The sequence below is a fragment of the Euprymna scolopes genome, chromosome 38 (assembly GCF_053919585.1).
Source record: "Euprymna scolopes isolate OS-2025 chromosome 38, ASM5391958v1, whole genome shotgun sequence".
Classification (NCBI taxonomy): Eukaryota; Metazoa; Mollusca; class Cephalopoda; order Sepiida; family Sepiolidae; genus Euprymna; species Euprymna scolopes.
In genome coordinates, this window is record NC_136519.1 from 23,993,884 (window position 1) to 24,013,876 (window position 19,993).

Below are 19,993 nucleotides of genomic sequence, written 5' to 3' on the forward strand. Positions count from 1 at the left end.
TTAGGCACAGATATAGAGTGGAGGAAATTTTTCACAGTGGATTCAGCTAGATGGGTGTTTTTCGTGAAAGATTGGCGAGGGGGGACCAGAGATTGGAGTTCAGACGAACACCTGCCATGGAAATAACGATAAAACAAGGATAGGCTCGCAACGTCTCTTCTGTGGGAGAGAGGTTGCAGGGTAGAGAAACTTGGAAGAACACAAAGTTGTCATAAGGGAAGACCAAAGGCCACAAAGGAGAGCACTCACAGCAATTCAATGCTCCAATAACAATGTATGAGATTGGAATATTAATGGAGAATGAACAGACAGCAAAACGAGATATTGTCTTGCGTTTTAAAAATAATACATTGAAAAGGATCTCTGAAGTACATTCTCTCTACGATACTGTACTCGTTAATGTATCCCTATGGTTCTCCATCTTACAGCATCTACACGAAGGCATCCAATTAGTGAAAAGTTACCCAACAGCAATTTTATTCCTACCATTTGATGACTCGGCCTGGAAACTATTTTCTCCGGTGCCGAAGGCTGTTTCAACAATGGTCGGTGGATGTCTACTGCAAGATTGAAACAGAATATTACAAAAGGCAATATCAGTTACTTTTCTACCTACCTGGATAAGTTTTTTTGGTATCTTAACTTATTTTAAAATGTGAAGCACAAGTTATGCTGAGTGCTTCAAACGAAAACAAAGATGGCACCTTGATGCCCTTGCCTTTGGAGTCTTGAGAATAGGTAAAAAATTTGGAAAAACAAAAATGCTGAGAGAAATCCAACCAATATGCTGATCAAGGGAACTGTCTATCAGGCATGTGTGAGCAGTGTGATGATTTATGGAATTGAAACATGGCCAGTATGGGTTGAGTATATGCGTTGGATGGGGAGAAATGATAAAATAGATGTTTAAACAAATATATAACAAATAAATGTTATCAAAGGCAAGATCAGTTACTCTTCTACCTACCTGGATAAGTTTTTAGTGTTTTAATTTATTTAAAACTGGGTTTTACATGTTAAACACAAGTTGTGCTAAGCGCTTAAGTTAAAGAAAACAAAGATGGCGCCTTGATGCTCTTGCCACAAGAATCTTTCAAAAAATCAAGAATAATTTAAAATACTGACAGAAATCCACCGAATAAATATCACCGTCACATTTATTTGTGACATATTTGTTTCTTTGCCACTTTTTCGTAGTTCAGTCTATTGTAAAACAAACCCAAAATAAGTATAAAATTTATTGTAAAAAACAAAAGACAGAATGGAATACAAAGTGAACGTTAGTTAGAATATAAATATACAAACTCAATAGAAATATAGTACAGCATGTGTATTATTTTTTTAACAAAATAATATTTACGTGTATATTAAAGATGTGTACTTTATTTTCTCTTACCACTTCCCCCTCACTCTGTGTTTCACCACTCCCCACTTTCTCCTCCTCTCCCTCTGACTGAATGCACGTAGGTGTCCATGGGCAGATGAATAGGCGGGTTGCTGCAGCTATACACAAAACATGGCAATTTTTCATTTTATTTATGTATGTATAAAGACGGTTGTTATAGTTTCATTTAAAAAAAATAATAATTTTTTAAAAAACTATTATAATTCTTGCTCACGTGATTAGGTGATCTTTATTTAATAAACCTTTTTTTATTCTTGGATATATTCTTTTGATCTCCGGTCTCAGTTAAATTAATTATGTACAAGTTAGTTGAATAAAGTCTTGATAATTAATTCCAACTAGATTCAAAATTTCAAAAGTGTAAAGCTATCTCCCCCACCTTTTTTCCTTGTCAAAACATAGCGACTTTTACACCTGACGAAGGTCGAAGGTTACATCGACCGAAACGTTGTGAAGATAAAACTCATGATGAGAACAACTATCCGATTAATTTAAACAATACAAACAATAAAATTAATCCATAAATATTTAAAAGTAATTTATTCATTTATTTATTGCGAACTCTTTTCCTCATCTTTAAGTTGTTGTTTCATGACGTTTCGGCCAACTATTCCTCTGGTCTTCGTCAGGTGGTTACTGCGACGGGATAGGAATTCCGAATCGTCATGAAGCAACAACTAAAAGATGAGGATAATAGTCCGCAATAAATGAATAAAATAATACAAATTGCTCACCTCAATAATGAATTCCAATTAATTAAATAATAAACGGAATTTGTTTTTATTTGAAAAGGTTGTGTTTGAGGGCTATTACAATGTAGTTGTGTTGTGAGAATTTTCAATTGGTTGACTTGCCGAGGGTAGGTCGGTGGGGAAGAAAAGAGTGCTGGTAGCTGTGACCAACACGGCTGGTGGTCCGTTAATCAAAGAACCTGAGTACCTATTCCTTACAAGTTAAATAGACATTTCAGTCACGCGTAAATCTCGTTGACTGAGAGTTGGAGTAGATAAAAAGGGGCGGCCGCTCTACTGTTGCTGTAGTTGTTGCTGTCTTTTAGACAAATTACACTTCGACCATCGTTACCCATTTGTTACTTTTACAAGGAAAGACTTAAACCGTCTTTTCTCCCCCCCCCACTCGTCGGTATGCTAATTCCGACAGTGCAAGTGGTCTATGTAGTAATATGAATAACGATGACAATATTTAAGGGACCTATTTCTGAATATAGTGTGTCGTACAAGTTTCCTAAATATTTTCGAGAAAACTTCTCTTTATCAATAGGGAGTAGGAAGCGTAAACAGCTCTCGAACGTTAGTACATTCTGTGTTTGTGTCGATGATGGATGTTGTTGTATATTATATTTGTGTCTCGCATATTTGTTGTGTCAATTTCCGGATTAAGGTTCTGAATTCAATAAGTTATACGTGTTGTCTAAAGTTAATATAAATTTTATTTATTTATTTTTTATTCTTCTATTTATTCCCTTCTATTTTTTTTATCGTTGTTACAACTTGCTTGTTTCGTTTAGTTGCTCGTTCATTAGTTTGTTTTTGTGCGCATGCGTATAAGTCGGAGTGCAGTTAAAGGGAAGCAACTTGTGTAACGGAGGGTTCTAATTATGTGTTTTATTTATTTATTTTTATGGGAAGTCAAAAAGTAAAGAAACAGTAACATCTTATATACAATAAAATGACATAATTCAAATCAGTTTATGGATAATTATCTTCCATACGTTTTTTTTTTTATTATTATTTCTTGCCATCAACTCCCACCAATGTAACCAACACTATTAAAAACAGGTGTTTTTATCTGATACTCTAAACTCAGTCAAAAGAAGTAGGAGTCGTAAATGCTGCATTCCTTTGATAAAAAGAAAACATTGTTCTTCAATTTTGAATTCAATTCTTTCTTTGTTCTCCAAGAATTACATTTCTTAATGAGTCATCAAAGATTAAAAACAGAACCATTTTTAACTCTAGAACTATATCTAGTTACGATTTACTTGCCTCCCAACAAGTTAGACACAAGGTCAGTTTTTACTGTGGAGGAAATCTAGACTCCAAAAACAGGAATATTGGATTGGAACAAAACTAAAGAATTTCTCATATTATTTGGAGTCTTTGGACTATTGTTCTTATCTTGAGTGTTATTTTCGGACTACTTTTGGACTACTGTTCTTATCTTGAGTGTTATTTTTGGACTACTTTTGGACTACTGTTCTTATCTTGAGTGTTATTTTTGGACTACTTTTGGACTACTGTTCTTATCTTGAGCTTTATTTTTAGACTACTTTTGGACTACTGTTCTTATCTTGAGTGTTATTTTTGGACTACTGTTCTTATCTTGAGTGTTATTTTTGGACTAGTGTTCTTATCTTGAGTGTTATTTTTGGACTACTGTTCTTATCTTGAGTGTTACTTTTGGACTACTGTTCTTATCTTGAGTGTTATTTTTGGACTACTTTTGGACTACTGTTCTTATCTTGAGTGTTATTTTTGGACTACTTTTGGACTACTGTTCTTATCTTGAGTGTTATTTTTGGACTACTTTTGGACTACTGTTCTTATCTTGAGTGTTATTTTTGGACTACTTTTGGACTACTGTTCTTATCTTGAGCTTTATTTTTGGACTACTTTTGGACTACTGTTCTTATCTTGAGTGTTATTCTTGGACTGCTTTTGGACTACTGTTCTTATCTTGAGTGTTATTTTTGGACTACTGTTCTTATCTTAAGGTTTATTGTTGGACTACTTTGGACTACTGTTCTTATCTTGAGTGTTATTTTTGGACTACTTTTGGACTACTGTTCTTATCTTGAGTGTTATTTATGAACTACTTTTGGACTACTGTTCTTATCTTGAGTGTTATTTTTGGACTACTTTTGGACTACTGTTCTTATCTTGAGTGTTATTTTTGGACTACTTTTGGACTACTGTTCTTATCTTGAGTGTTATTTTTGGACTACTTTTGGACTACTGTTCTTATCTTGAGGTTTATTTTTGGACTACTTTTGGACTACTGTTCCTATCTTGAGTGTAAATTTTTGGACTACTGTTCTTATCTTGAGGTTTATTTTTGGACTACTTTTGGACTACTGTTCCTATCTTGAGTGTTATTTTTGGACTAATTTTGGACTACTGTTCTTATCTTGAGGTTTATTTTTGGACTACCTTTGGACTACTGTTCTTATCTTGAGTGTTATTTTTGGACTACTTTTGGACTACTGTTCTTATCTTGAGTGTTATTTTTGGACTACTTTTGGACTACTGTTCTTATCTTGAGTGTTATTTTTGGACTACTTTTGGACTACTGTTCTTATCTTGAGTGTTATTTTTGGACTACTTTTGGACTACTGTTCTTATCTTGAGTGTTATTTTTGGACTACTTTTGGACTACTGTTCCTATCTTGAGTGCTAGTTTTGTGACTACTTTTGGACTACTGTTCTTATCTTGAGTGTTATTTTTACAACGTTTCAACTGATGTTACCTCCGACTTTCCTTGAATGTATCTTGTCAAACTCCAGAATTTTTTTCTGTTGAACTTAGGAATCTTTCTGCCAAACTCGGGAATCTGCATAGAATTTTGAACAGAACCTTTTATTTGATCCATGGGAGTAGCATGCTCTTGTTCTGTCAGTTATGACTTCGTAGAAGTCCCAAGTAATTCGCCATTGTATTTTGAGTGTCACACGCACTGAGGAGTGAACCTTCAACCTCCAAGAGAGTATAACTTACAACTGAATTTTACTAAGTTTTACACAACGAATATGATTCCCAAATTCGACAAAGAAACGCCTGGAGAAGGTTGGAGGCTACAGCAACCGAAACCTGAAAATAACACTCAAGGTGCAAACAGTAGTCCAAATAATACCAATAATACAAATTATCAATCCTCATCTCAAAACTTCAAAAAGCAAAAAAATTCTCCTTTACCAACCGAGGGCAGGATAAACTAAAGAAAGCATTAGAACAGGTACTACACTTTGTTTCTAGTGAAAAGAATGTTTTTGAAAATATATATAATACGTAAGGTTAAAGTTGAAAACTGCAATCTGATAAAATGTGAAACACAAGTTCGATTGTATAACACGTTTTATTTTTTGTTTTGTCTATTCATCTCTAAAAGACGTGCTGTCTGTCCATCACACTTTTCATCAGTAATTGCATTTCATTTATAGATGCATCAATTCATCTCTATAAGGGACTATGTTCATGCATCTGACATGCATTTTTTTATGGTCCGTTGGATCTTTACAATTAAAACTTGGTGGATAAGTCAGAGTCTAGAAAGTCCCAAGTTTGAAATAGCATTTACTTTGTGGGTATTTGCTATGTATTTTTCAAGTATTTGCTGGACATGCAAACAGGCATTTGCCCTTTATATAATAGATAATCTTCATATCCTGCAAAAATACAATTCTTATTTCTCAAACACGTAATAGGAAAAAACATGGTGGCAGGTTTTAGTTTTGTTTTAGATGTGTCTACACACCTCTAGAAGATGTGCTGTCCGTCCGTAACACTTTTCATCAGCAATTGCATTGCATTTCTACACGCATCTAACTCATCTCTTTTGCAATTAAAACTTGATGGATAAGTCAGAGTCTGAAATTCTCAACTTTGAAATAACATTTTCTTTGGTTTGACAAGCTTAAAGATATATCATTTTTTTTTTCGTCTGTTGAGCTCCAGTTTGAAATATCATTTTCTTTGTTCTGAGCTAAAGTCTTAAATAGTGTTTTCTTTGGTTTGACAAGCTCAAATCTGAGATGGAATTTTCTTTGGTCTGCAAGCTTAAGACTGAAATAGCATTTTTTTTCATTTGGTCTGACAAGCTCAAGTTTGAAATTGCATTGTTTTTTGTCTAACGAGCTCACGTCTGGAATATGGTCTAACAAGATTAAATCTGAAATGAAATTTTCTTTGATCTGACAAGCTCAAGGCTGTAATAGCATTTTCTTTGGTTTGTCAATCGCCAGTTTGAAATAGCATTTTCGGGTTTGTATTACTGTACACAGATTCGAAAAAGTTGTCAAAAAACAAATATATAACAAATAAATGTTATCAAAAGCAAGATAAGTTATTTTCTACCAAACTGGATATATTTTTCGTGTTTTTATTCAATGTAACATGTTTATTCAGCTCGAAAAACATACAGTGTTTACCGATGTATTGGAAACTTCAAGATGGCGTCTGATTCTCTCTTTAACACGGTAAGTTTGGGAAAAGATGGTATAAATAAAAAACCGGATAAAATACTGTTAAAAACTCGCTCAATATATGTTACCGTGACATAGGTTGACATATATTCGGCAGGTTTTTAATAGTATTTTGTATAGTTTTTTATTTATAACACCTTTTTCTATACTTACGGTGTTAAAGAGGGTGTGAGACGCCATCTTGAATTTTCGAATACATCGGTAAACACTGTATGGTTTTCGAGCTGAATAAATATGTTACATTGAATAAAAACACAAAAAAAAATATCCAGTTTGGCAGAAAAGTAATTTATCTTGCCTTTGATAACATTTATTTGTTATATATTTGTTTTTTGACAACTTTTTCGAATCTATGTGTACAGTAATACAAACCCGCATTTTCTTTTATCAGTTAGGCTAAATTAGCATTTACTTTTGTCTGACAAGTTCAAGTTTGAAATAAGGTTTTCTTTGGTTTGTCAAGCGTGTGTGAATTATCATTTTTGGAGTTTGACAATTTTAAGTTTGAAATAGCGTTTTCTTTGGTCTGACAAGCTCAAGTTTTGGTCTGACATGCTCAAGTCTGTAATAGGATTTTCTTTGGTCTGTCAATCTAAAGTTTGAAATAGCATTTTCTTTAGTGACAAGTTCAAGTTTTAAATGCAATTTTCTTTGATCTGACAAAATTAAATTTGAAATGGAATTTTATTTGGTGTGACAAGTTTAAGTCTGAAATGAAATTTTCTTTGGTTTGTTTGATATTTATAATTAAAACTTAGACAAGTCTGACAGTCTGGAAATCACAAGTTCTAAATATCATTTTCTAAGGTATGTTAAGATTCTCAAATGAAATTTGGTGGACAAGTTAAGCATCGATTGAAGTGTATATTTACCAAATATGGTTTCGTTGCAGACAAAGGTTGTTAATTGTATTAACGATTCCATGAATGGCATTTTGGGGAAATGTCACTCTGCAACATTTTTTGTTAGCATAGTACATCTAAGTTTGTAATAGCATTTTCCTCTATCTGCCATATCTAAGTTTCAATTGCAATTGCAGTGTTTATCTCCATCCCATAGTGGGATGATGTAAAATAAGGGTCGGAAAGTGAAATTTGAAAAGCCATTGTCTTAGAGGAGAGTACTATGGCCTGCAAAAATGCCTATGCAGGCCTGTCATCATTTTCTGGTAGGGGCACCTCAGGCAATTAGCAATAAACTAATTCCTTCTCAAAGGGTGAGAAGGTAAAGTCTGGGAAGATGGACCTCCTAAAACTGCACATACTCAAACACATACCTCAGTCAATAGGGAACGAGGTTATATTCTGTCGGCTTCGATGCCAAAGTAAATTGGAGTTTCATTAGTCTGCAGGAGGTGAGGGTGGTCTAATGGTTAATGACACAATGTGACGACCTTGGTGTCGCAAGTCTGAATACAGTTCGTTTCACAAAAATCACTTTCACGTAGGATGTTGGCAACCTTCATGTGGTCCCTCCCGTAATCCTGATATCTTTCTAGAACAAATTCTGACCAGAAAAGTATCAGGGAAACCAAAGCCAACAGTAGAATCTTCGGATTCAGATGATGATGATGACGATGATGATGATGATGATGATTTGACTGTCATGCTTAAGTGTAAAAAACGATTTTATCAGTAAGCACATGCAAATTTTTCTTTCTCATTAGCTAAATGTTTCGAGGCGTCACTAGGCTAACTTGGTTCAAACGAGCTGGAACATGTTTACAACAAGGGTCAACTGTAAAATCAAATTAAAAAAAATAACAGAAAAAGCGGAAAGTCCTCGTATTCGTCCAACATTGGTCAACTTTTTCTTTCTTCTTATTGAACGAGACAGAAGAAGAGTTGCTTAAGGCCATGAATAGAAGAAAAAAAACTTCAAACATTTTTTATAAGGAAATCAACGCCAAAGGAACCTAGAAAATTCTGTGTGCTAATTGATTAGTTGTTCTACGGCATATCAACACTTTTTGTGGTCATTTAATGCCGAATTCAGTAATTTTGGAAAAAAGTTTTTATGCTTCAAATTTTTTTATATCTTCAAATATTTATTTAGTTATGATGTTTGGTTTGGTTGTTTCGTTTTATGACATATTAATCCATTTCATGTTAATACAGAATCCAGTAATTTTGGCAAAAAAATTTATTCTTCAACGTCTTTATATCTTCAAATATTTATTTATTTATGGTGTTTGGTTTGGTTGTTTTATAGAAAGAAATCTGTTTTTGATGTTGACTTTGTCAGAATCTGATTGAGTTTTGCAAAGGGAAACGAAAAAAATAAAAAACAATAAAATCAATATTTGGTGCATTTTTGCGCAGAAATCCATTATCTTTAGACAGCCTGATCTGGTAGCACCAAATTGTTCTAACAGATATCACCACTCCAAGCCAAAAGTGGAACTGAGAGTAATCTATAAATATAAAAGCGAAAATGTATGTATGTGTGTTCGCTTTTTCTGTATGTCTACAAAAGGCTTTTTTCAGAGAAGCGGTCGGTCGGTTCACAACTTTTTAAAACTTTTTATATCACATACAAATCGTAATATCTCACAGTTAACAACGAAGCTCACCTGTCTATTTAATTTGCTTGATTTTGGGAAGATAAAAATTCAACATTTGTCGCTCGCCGCATATGGGTTAGTCTTTTTCCTATAACATCTTGGGAAAATAAAAATCCCACAGTCAAACTTGACCTCATTAACTCATTAAAACGGGCACCTGCTAAATCCAAGTAATTAAATAAATTCAAACGTGTTTCCGTTAGCATCTCGCGGTAGGGCAATCGTTAAAGTCGCACGTTTTTTTTTCACGCTTTAATTTACAACTTTGCCTCAAGGGTTCGGGTTCGATGCTCACACTTACCTACCAAAACATTTTTTAACCCCCCCCCCCCGGAGTTTTCACACACACTTCCAAACACCCGGGAAACGCCGGGTACCCCTCGCTAGTGGTAACTAAGGGGGGAACTTCACATTCCCCACAGCCCCCTAATGGGGCCTCATCACTGGATGTCTTTTAAGGTCATACTCAGGATCTCTGTGTTCTAGTTTCAATGTCTATTGCAAAGAATTTGGTCATCCTCAACAACAGGTGATCCGTTTATTTTTTTTAATGACTAAGCAGTTGTGTCATCGGGAAAACTATCTACCTGCACAGAAAAATGCAACAATCTTCTTAAAAATGTATCAATTTAATCTGTGTGTATGTAACGAAGCCACAAGTCACATATTTAGCTGCAGCAGCAGCTCACGTATGCAAATGACCATGGCAAGGTGCGAGTTGACGTCACAGTGAAAAAAAAGAAAGAAAAAAAAAAGGAGAGAGAAATTTGGAACCATGTTGGTGGTACCAGCGAGGAAGATTTGAAAAACCTCCATGTCAACACGGGAGAAGAAAAAGTATATGTTCGACACAGCATAGTTTTGTTAACCACATGGTGAACAAAGAAACTTGTAAAACCAAGACTTAGGAGTAGTTTGGAAAGTGACATGAATAAAAGCCTTTTATTTCAACTAAAAAGAGATGAGTCGAAATTTTTTCCTTTTTTTTGTTCCTTTGTCTCTGTGTACAACGTGTGAATTCGAGTGAAAATGTAACACCCACGTTACACATGTAGTAAGGAAAATAATGTAACCCACGTTACACATGTAACAATGAAATCCTATTTCAAACTTCAGCACAACAGACTGATGTAAATTCTATCTTCAATTTTAAATTAAAAGAAAAGAAAAATACATTCCACATAAGTACACTGTCAGACTACATCAGATATATACAACTAATATCTAACAACAATGTAATACTATCGACGTCTCTCTTTAAAAATGTTAAGGGATTAAAAAAAATGGAGCAAAACTTTGGGGGAGGGGGTCACTACTTAACAAGGCCCGGAGGCCACTTAAGGATAAGGGTTAAATGTTAGGCATGGTGAGACAAGATCAGACACAGTGAAGCTTGGGTAAGGCTAAATTATCTAAACGGGCGGCTCAATAGGAATTTATTCACATTAGACTTGAAGACGACCATGTTATAGTCAGCTGGGAAGCAGGCAAACGGTATTACATTCCACAGATCGATAGTTCTAGGAAAGAAACTCTGCTCATGGAAATTTTGTTTAGTTTTGGGCACATATAAGGAGTGAAGAAAGTTGTTGACGGTTGTTTTAGCTAGGGGAGTATTTGTTGTGAACGTTTTACAGGGATGGACCATAGATTGGAGCTCAGGCGAACTCTTGCCATAAAAGTATCGATAGAACAGATATAGACTCGTAATGTCTCTTCTATGAGAAAGAGGGAGTAGGGAGGTGACAAGGTCATCGGCCACTAAAATAGTCGATTAGAAGAAAATTATAGGAAGTGAAGTTAGTAGAAAGACTGTGGGAGATGGCAGGTGGTTCACTAAGACACACAAAAGCCATCTGAAATAGGATTGTTAATCAAGACGTGGTGGTGACTGGAACAAAAGACCGAGCATAAAAGTTAATATATTAAGGGTTAGTTTATGAATTGTTCAGAAAGTTGCATATCTGTAGAAACGATGTTGAGAAACATGGGCATAAGCAGCCATGGTTGGCATGTGCCAGCTGTAAGGAAACAGAGGCACACGAATCTAGAACTTTTTCGATGCAAAACTAAAGTGATTATGCACATTTAAGCACTGCTGGGAGTCCAAGGTGGCAGAATAAAAGACGGATTTTTTGCTTGACAAGAGTCGTTTTGGTTTTTGAACGCCACCTTGTTTGTGTATAATGTTGTTTTTAAAGAAAAAAGAAGAAAAAAGCTGCTGCTGCTGCTGCTGCTGCTTATGCAAAGAGTGAACGTCTCCGTCATAGAAGAAAAGAACAAAAAATAATCCAGTTCGAGTGTGCGTTTTGTTTTTTCTTTTCCAACTCAGAATAATTTACTTGACTAAAATAGGAATTAATTATCTAAATACATCTTTTAATCACAGAAATTACAAATTATCTTTTCAATATCTTCGCCTGAAAATGTAAAAAGGAAGTCAAAATCTAATCTGGGCTTTAATTCTCAATATTGTATACACTATTCCCGAAGTAAATTTCTTATAAACGTGTCTAGTTTTGACTTTTAATGGGATTTTTCACTTAATTTTAAACTTTAACCCGGCAAAAAATGCATACATGTTCCACATATTTTAAAAAACATCCTTCTGGCTAGGAACAAAGTGTAATATCAGTTCTAATGCTTCACTTAATCTACCTTGTCCTGCGTTGGTAAAAGAGAAATTCTTTGTTTTTTTAAGTTTGAAGATTAAGAATGGTTGATTGGTTGGTTCAGGTCATTTAATGCCAAATTCAGTTATTTTGAAGAAAAGTTTTTTAATAGAAGATATTTTTTTTTTCCAAGTCGATTTCTATTTAACCCATAGTTGGGACCCTAACAGGTACTACCACTCCGGGTCAGAGTGGACCTGGGAGCAATGGCAATTAAAGGGTGGCTCCACACTCCCCAAAGCCCGCAAGCTGGGGCCTCACCATCGGATATAGTTTAAGGTCATATCCAGGACCTCAGATTGGGAATGATAATTTATATTATTTGTATTATTTAAACTATTGTTTGCACCATGAGTGTTATTTTTATGTTTCGGTTGATGCATTCTACAACCTTCTTCAGGTTTTTCTTTGTTGAACTTGGGAATCAGACCTGTGGGGTAGTGGATGAAATATTTGGTAAAATTCAGTTGTAAGTTATACTCTTTTGGAAGTTGAAGGTCCAATCCTCAGTGTGTGCCACACTCAAAACACAATTGCAAATTATTAGGACTTCTATCCAGTCATGGCTGACGGAACAAGAGCATGCTACCCGCATGGATCAAATAAAGGGTTCTGTTCGAAATTCTATGCAGATTTGAGTTTGACGAAAAAATCCACAAGTTCTACAGAAGGATTCCTGAGTTTGACATGATACACCTGAAGAAGGTCGGAGGTTACATCGACCGAAACGTTGTGCAAATAATACTCAAGATGAGTCTGAAGAATTCAAATAATACGAATAATCAATCCTCATCTAAAAAATTCAGAACCGTAAGTAGTTCCTATTTACAATGCCTCCCCACGAGGACAGACACCAGGGTCGTTTTTTAATGTGGAGAAAAGGAACAAAAATAAAAATTGTCTCAGTCGTGAAGGATTTCTCCTCCACTTATAAAGAACAAGAAATTGAAGTGCAGCATCTGAAGAACAGATGGTATTTATTTGCTCCCCCACCGAGCAAATTAGGCACAAGGCCGATTTTTAATGTGAGGAGTGAAGGGAGGGGGAAGGGAAAAAGGGGACCAGCTCCCGAGAGGTGGGAAATGGGAGCTGGTTAAAGGTCAGGCATGTGGGGTTGCCCCCACATCTGATCTTTGCTAGTCATAGCTAGTCATAGCTTGCAGCATCTGCCGGAACAGATGGTATTTATTTGCTCCTCCACCGAGCAAATTAGGCACAAGGCCAATTTTTAATGTGAGGAGTGAAGGGAGGGGGAAGGGAAAAAGGGGACCAGCTCCCGAGAGGTGGGAAATGGGAGCTGGTTAATGGTCAGGCATATGGGGTTGCCCCCACATCTGGTCTTTGCTAGTCATAGCTAGTCATAGCTTGCAGCATCTGCCGGAACAGATGGTATTTATTTGCTCCCCCACCGAGCAAATTAGGCACAAGGCCAATTTTTAATGTGAGGAGTGAAGGGAGGGGGAAGGGAAAAGGGGACCAGCTCCCGAGAGGTGGGAAATGGGAGCTGGTTAAAGGTCAGGCATGTGGGGTTGCCCCCACATCTGGTCTTTGCTAGTCATAGCTAGTCATAGCTAGTCATAGCTTGCAGTATCTGCCGGAACAGATGGTATTTATTTGCTCCCCCACCGAGCAAATTAGGCACAAGGCCAATTTTTAACGTGAGGAGTGAAGGGAGGGGGAAGGGAAAAAGGGGACCAGCTCCCGAGAGGTGGGAAATGGGAGCTGGTTAAAGGTCAGGTATATGGGGTTGCCCCCACATCTGGTCTTTGCTTGCAGTATCTGCCGGAACAGATGGTATTTATTTGCTCCCCCACTGAGCAAATTAGGCACAAGGCCGTTTTTAATGTGAGGTAAAAACCAGCTCCCCTAAAAGTAGGCAAAAAGGGGGCACTCTGGTTACCAAAAATAATAATTGTCCCAGTATAGAGGGTTTCCCCTCCATTGACTGGTACAAATTATCTAAAGTGCAGCATCTGCCGGAACAGATACTACACTTTGATCTTGAGAAGATCCTATACCATATATTGCTTGAATGGATAGATGGTGGGGCAAGAATTCCTAGAGAAGGCATTGCATTTATCCTGGGTTGCTATTAAGAATGTGTAACAAAAGCACCGGTTTCTAAAGAAATTCCAGTGAATTACAAAATATAAATCTTTGTTCTCTGTGCTAGACGGGGGGGGGGGAGGAGGAAAGAAACCATTAAAAAAAATTTTTTTTTAACTGAAATGTTTGTTTGTTTTGTTGTTTTTTTTAATGGAAATAGTTTAACCTTTTGAACGTCTTAATGATTTGCTGAGTCAATAAAAAGCAATGGACTTTCGGTTTCGTGGGTGTGTGAGGTGCACTGTAAGCGGAGAAAAACAGGTTCGAAATGGGTCAACGAACAATGCACAAAATTCTATAGACGACTTTTGTACAAAAGGAGAAGTGATTTAGTATAAAACACAATGAGTGACCAGAAAGAAAAGAAAGAAAGGGGGATAAGCGGGGAAGGGCGGAAAGAGAAAAGGCAAAGACAGAGTGAGAAATAAAAAGAAAATGAGAGTTAAGAAGAGAAAGAGACATTGAATGCGAGAGTTAAATAGAAGATGAAGTAGAGATAACAAGACTAATGATGAGAGAGAGAGAGAGAGAGGGGGGGGGGAAAGAGAGAGAGAAACGATAGAGGAAAGAGAGAATAAGACAGAAAATAAGGAGAGAGACAGAATAAGAGAGAATGTGAAGGAGAAAGAGAATAAGAGAAACTATGAAGGAGAGAGAGAGAGAGGGAGAGAGAGGGAGAGAGAGAGAGAGAGAGAGAGAGAGAGAGAGCAAGAGAGAAAAAGATTATTTCATACCCTCCCAACCCCCGTACTAGATGGAAATGTCATTTCAAATATCCCAGATCGGATGAAAGTGCTATTTCAAACATAGTGGTCCAGATTGAAAGTATGAAAATTCCAAGCGTAACAGACTGGATGAAAATTATATTCCAAAATTAACAGACTAAAGGAAAATGCTATTTCAAATGTAACAGACCCAATGAAAATGCTATTTCAAACGTAACAGACCCAATGAAAATGCTATTTCAAATGTAACAGACCCAATGAAAATGCTATTTCAAATGTAACAGACCCAATGAAAATGCTATTTCAAATGTAACTTTTAAACTACAAAGTTCGAAAGAGAGTTACGTTCAAAAAATTAGATACAGACATATAACGATACGAAAAGAATATTTAAATTGATGTTTAAGTATGAAGTTTAGCCAAATAATAAGATCCAATGAATGAATTTGTTTGAAAATTGAAGTATATATATTAATGATGGGACGATTCCAGTATTTTTCCCTGATTCCACTACAATTACCGACAATAATCGACTCTGATTATTTTAAAATCACTTGTGTTCAAATCTTTTTTCTTTTTTCTTTTCAGATTACAATAAAAACCGATGTATTACATGCATATATTTTCATAAACGTAACATATTCACTTTTGGAATGATCTATAGATTTTAATTTTACTCTCAGTGCAAAATCAATAAATATTTATTGTTTCATCTTTAGTATAAGTAATTTACAATAAGCTTTTAAACAAGATAAAACAAAAAAAAAAGTAATTAAAAGAATCGTTTTTGGCATCAGAAAATAAGCACTAATTTTTTTCGATTCTGATACCAATACTCCGAAAAGTTACGATTATTTTCGATTCTTGATTCCGATTAATCGTTCCAACACACACACACACACACACACACACACACACACACACACACACACACACGCACACACACATATATATATGTCTGTATGTACTCGATGCTTCCATTCAGTCTCAAGACAATGGACACCCCTGTGCATGTAATTATGAGGCAAGGGTTGCCCAATTTCCAACCACACTTCTCCTGAATTGGGTCCAGTGCCAAGGAGATGCTCTAAACTGACTTGAAACAATACAGAGATAAGCGGAGAGCACATACAACACTTGGAATTCCCAAATGGTCACCCATTTTAGTACTGACCAGACTTAACGTTGCTTAACTTCGATATATATATATATATATATATATATATATATATATATATATATATATAACTATTTCATTTATTCACATAAATTTACTATACGAAAGTATAGATTTATGCGTAAACTTTAAGTATTTACTTCAAAAGTGCTCAATACGTAGGTAGAGCTAGTTAGTAATTTATAAAATATATATGGCGATTAAGCTACACTGAATATTCTGCGTTTCATCCAACTATAGGATTCGTCAGGTTTATGCGCATTATTCAGAGGCGCATAAGCCTGACGAATCCTATAGTTGGATGAAACGCAGAATATTCAGTGTAGCTTAATCGCCATATATATTTTATAAATTACTATATATATATATATATATATATATATATATACACACACTTATAGCTTATGAATAGATGTACAAACTGTGCACAAAATATCACTAATGTTTCGTGGAATATTTTTGTGAAAATAAAGTTAAAAGTTTGCCAATATAAATAAAACCGAGTCGCCATTTTACTAAAAATTGTGAATGATCTCGTAAGGCAATGAAAACAAAGTTCCCTGCCAACTTCAACAGTCCGAAATTGAAGAATTAAGTGAAGACTATTGGATCTGCTGACGTTTTCATTCCTCACGCGAAATGGATAGGCACCAGGTTTTCAAAATAACCGAGGAATCAAAGTTGAAAGTTAGATAAAGAGATTAAAAATAAAAACGTCTGCTATAGGATGACAGTTTTGGTAGACCGATAGCCTATCTTGTATAACCTCCATCTATGTGAGATGAGCTGCAAAGCAAAAGGAAGGGAGAAAGAGAGGGAGAGAAAAATAAAAAGAGAGGGAAAGAGAGAAAAATAAAAAGAGAGGGAGGGAGAGAAAAATAAAAAGAAAGAGGGGGAGAGAAAAAGAAAAAAGAGGGATGGAGAGAAAAAGAAAAAGAGAGGGAGGGAGAGAAAAAGAAAAAGAGAGGGAGGGAAAAATAAAAAGAGAGGGAGGGAAAAATAAAAAGAGAGGGCAGGAGAGAAAAAGAAAAAGAGAGGGAGGGAGAGGAAAAGAAAAAGAAAGAGTATTATTTGGATTCTTACTATTCTCATTTTGAGTGTGATTTTTTACAAGGTTTTGATCGATGTAACCTCCGACCTTCTTCAGGTGTATCTTGTCGAACTCGGGAATGTTTCTATCAAAGTCGGGAACTTGGATGGAGTTCTGAATGGAGCCCTTTATTTACTTTACAGGGATAGCGTGCTCTTGATTCCCTCTGCCGTGACTAGATAGAGGTCCTAAGTTATTCGCAATTTCATTTTTCGATCACCCACACTGAGAATCGAACCTTCAACCTTCAGGAGATTATCAATTGATTTTTCTAAGTACTTTAACCAAAAATTAACCAAGATACACCAGAAGAAGGTCAGAGGTTACATCGACCGACACGTTGTGAAAATGACACTCAAGATGAGAACAGTAGTCTGAAGAATCCAAATAATACGAATGACCAATCCTCATCTAAAAAATTCAGAAACGTTACAAGAGAGAGAGAGAGAGAGAGAGAGAGAGAGAGAGAGAGAGAGAGAGAGAGAAATAAAAAGAGAGGGAGAGTCTCGTTTAAAAGAGTTAATTTAAATTAAATAAAAGGAGAGAAAATGAAAACAGATTAATCATTTTCCTTTCTTTTTTATTCACCAGACATATTTCCTACGTGTCAGAAGCTACTGTGATAGAGACTATATTTGCAGGAAGGCAACCTGTGGAGGTGAATATGACAACAAGATGTTCGTCTATTTTACATTTAAATTTCTGCATGTTGATTCAGTCGGGGACACGGGGAGCAGGAAAGAAACTTCAAAAGACAAATAGTCCGAGGAAACGAGGAAAGAAGCTACCAGAGTGGAAAACCTTCTAGCATTGTAGGATCTCTACAGTGAAGGGGTGGAATTTTGTTAGTTTCTGCTAGTTAGTGAAGTTGGGGTTATTTGCGTTGATGTGCAGTAAGTTCATTGGAGCTTGTTCCGTGAAACTACTTGTAAAACAAGCAAAGGGATGCAACTGCGGTGATGAGATGGGAGCTCTTATCAAGGCCCAAAGGCATTCGAGTATAAGGGTTAATGAGTGTACAGTGGTCACTGAGACTGCAGTGTATAGAATGACATCCGTGCCATCAGCTAGAATCGAAACCAAAACATTTAGGGTTCCAGCCGCGTCTCCTAGTAATGTAGCTACGGAGAGATAGGAGAGAAAGATTGAATATGAAACGACTTGAAGAAATGAATTGAATTAAAGCATGTGCAAAAAGAAATAGAAATGTGTACCATTTGAACTATCGAGCGATAGATGAGAAAGATTTAAAATTAAACTACTTCAAACTATGAATGAATTTGCGCATGCGCAAAAATAATAGAAATGTGTCGTGTCCGCAAGTTGAAATGAACTTGCTGATATATGTCGTGCACGCTTTACTGAACCGTCCAAACAAAGATTTTAAACCATCTTTCGTGTGTGATTACAATTTCCTGTTAATTTCAGTGTTATGTGACCAGTAGTTTAAGAGTTTATCGTTTAAATGTTTATACACAGACACACACACACACACACACACACACACATTTACTGTTCTATTTATATAGATTACTAGCATGGGAGCCCGGAATTGCCCGGGTGTTTTGAGATGTATGCTGAGGAAAATAAAACAAAAAAAACGGTCAATTTTTTTAACTTTGACCCCTATTATGACCCCTTAAAATTTATTGTTTAGGGCTCAAATTAAGTTATTATGTTAGATCCATGTCCAAGGAATCTATATCTAAAATTTCACGTGTTTAGACCCAAAATTGTCGGAGGAGTTTGGTAGAGTCTTCAAAGGTCAGATCGTTGAACTTTGACGCCTTAATCGCCAAATTTCTGGCCAAAAACTGATCACATCGATTTTTCCAAATCTCAGTGCCCTGTATATCAAATTTCGAGTCTGTAGACTAAAAATTGACAGAGTTATTGCGTAGGGAAATGTACACAAACACACAGATACACAGACACGTTCACTTTTATAGATATATAGATATATAAAAATATGACACTATTAGATCTCTGCACCCTATGGTAATTTTGTTACATATTTCTATATAAGCTATGTCTGTGATTGTATCCTTACGTGTATGCATTAACAAAAGCGTCTATCATCGCCAATGCGTGTGAGAATGCGTGTGAGAATGCGTGTGAGAATGCGTATATCCTGTGCAATGTGTCGGTGTGAAACACATGCAATGAAACAGTTCATTAACACTAGTCTGTGTCGTCTTCGGTTCTCATTATCCGTCGAAGGAAACCAACAACAATAGGTAATATATTTTGATATAAACTTTATTTGCGTTTCGAAGCTTGCGACGGCGTCTTTCGATTCCTAAATTATGTTAAGGGAGCGTTTCTCCCAGCTTCCAAACGTAGAGAGGATATCTTCCGTGCTCTTGTTCAACTCTCCCCTTCTGACTAACTCTAACTAAACTGCACGTGTCTTTATCTAAACTATCTCATTGCACCATTAACTCACGTAACCAAAGACACAGATCAACTGATCCATTTTTGTCACATATTTTGTTTATTTAGCTTACATTCCATGTTAGCATTCTTGATACATATTTCTAACATTCTATTTTTGAAACATCAACAACAATCTTCATAATAACTAGCAGGGACGCCCGGCATAGCCCGGTCAAAAAATACGCTTGAATATCATATTTTAATTTATGCAGATTTCGTATATATTAGTATAGAGTCAATTTTCTATTGATTCTTATATATCATAAAGTTACGATTTCAAAAATAAAGCTGGGTGCATTAGCTTGAATCGAAACCGAAATCACAACTTAAGAATATATATATATATATATATATATATATATATATATACATATATATATATATATATATATATATATATATATTATTTAGTACAAGGAAAGAAAGATGGTGTGGTAAAAAAGGAGGAGGAGGTAAGAAAGAGAGAGAGGGAAGTAAAAAAGAGATAGAGAAGATGGTGAAAAGAGGGGTTGGGAAAACAGGATAAAAACGATTATATATATATATATATATATATATATATATATATATATATATATATATATATATATATATATATAT

At 35.6% G+C, this 19,993-nt stretch overlaps 1 protein-coding gene across 3 annotated transcripts in view; it reads right to left on the minus strand.

Annotated features, from left to right (window-relative positions):
- The window catches only part of LOC145263095 (dynein light chain Tctex-type protein 2B-like), a 254,270-nt gene that overhangs the window by 78,568 nt on the left and 155,709 nt on the right, over positions 1-19,993 (minus strand). The window lies entirely within an intron of this gene.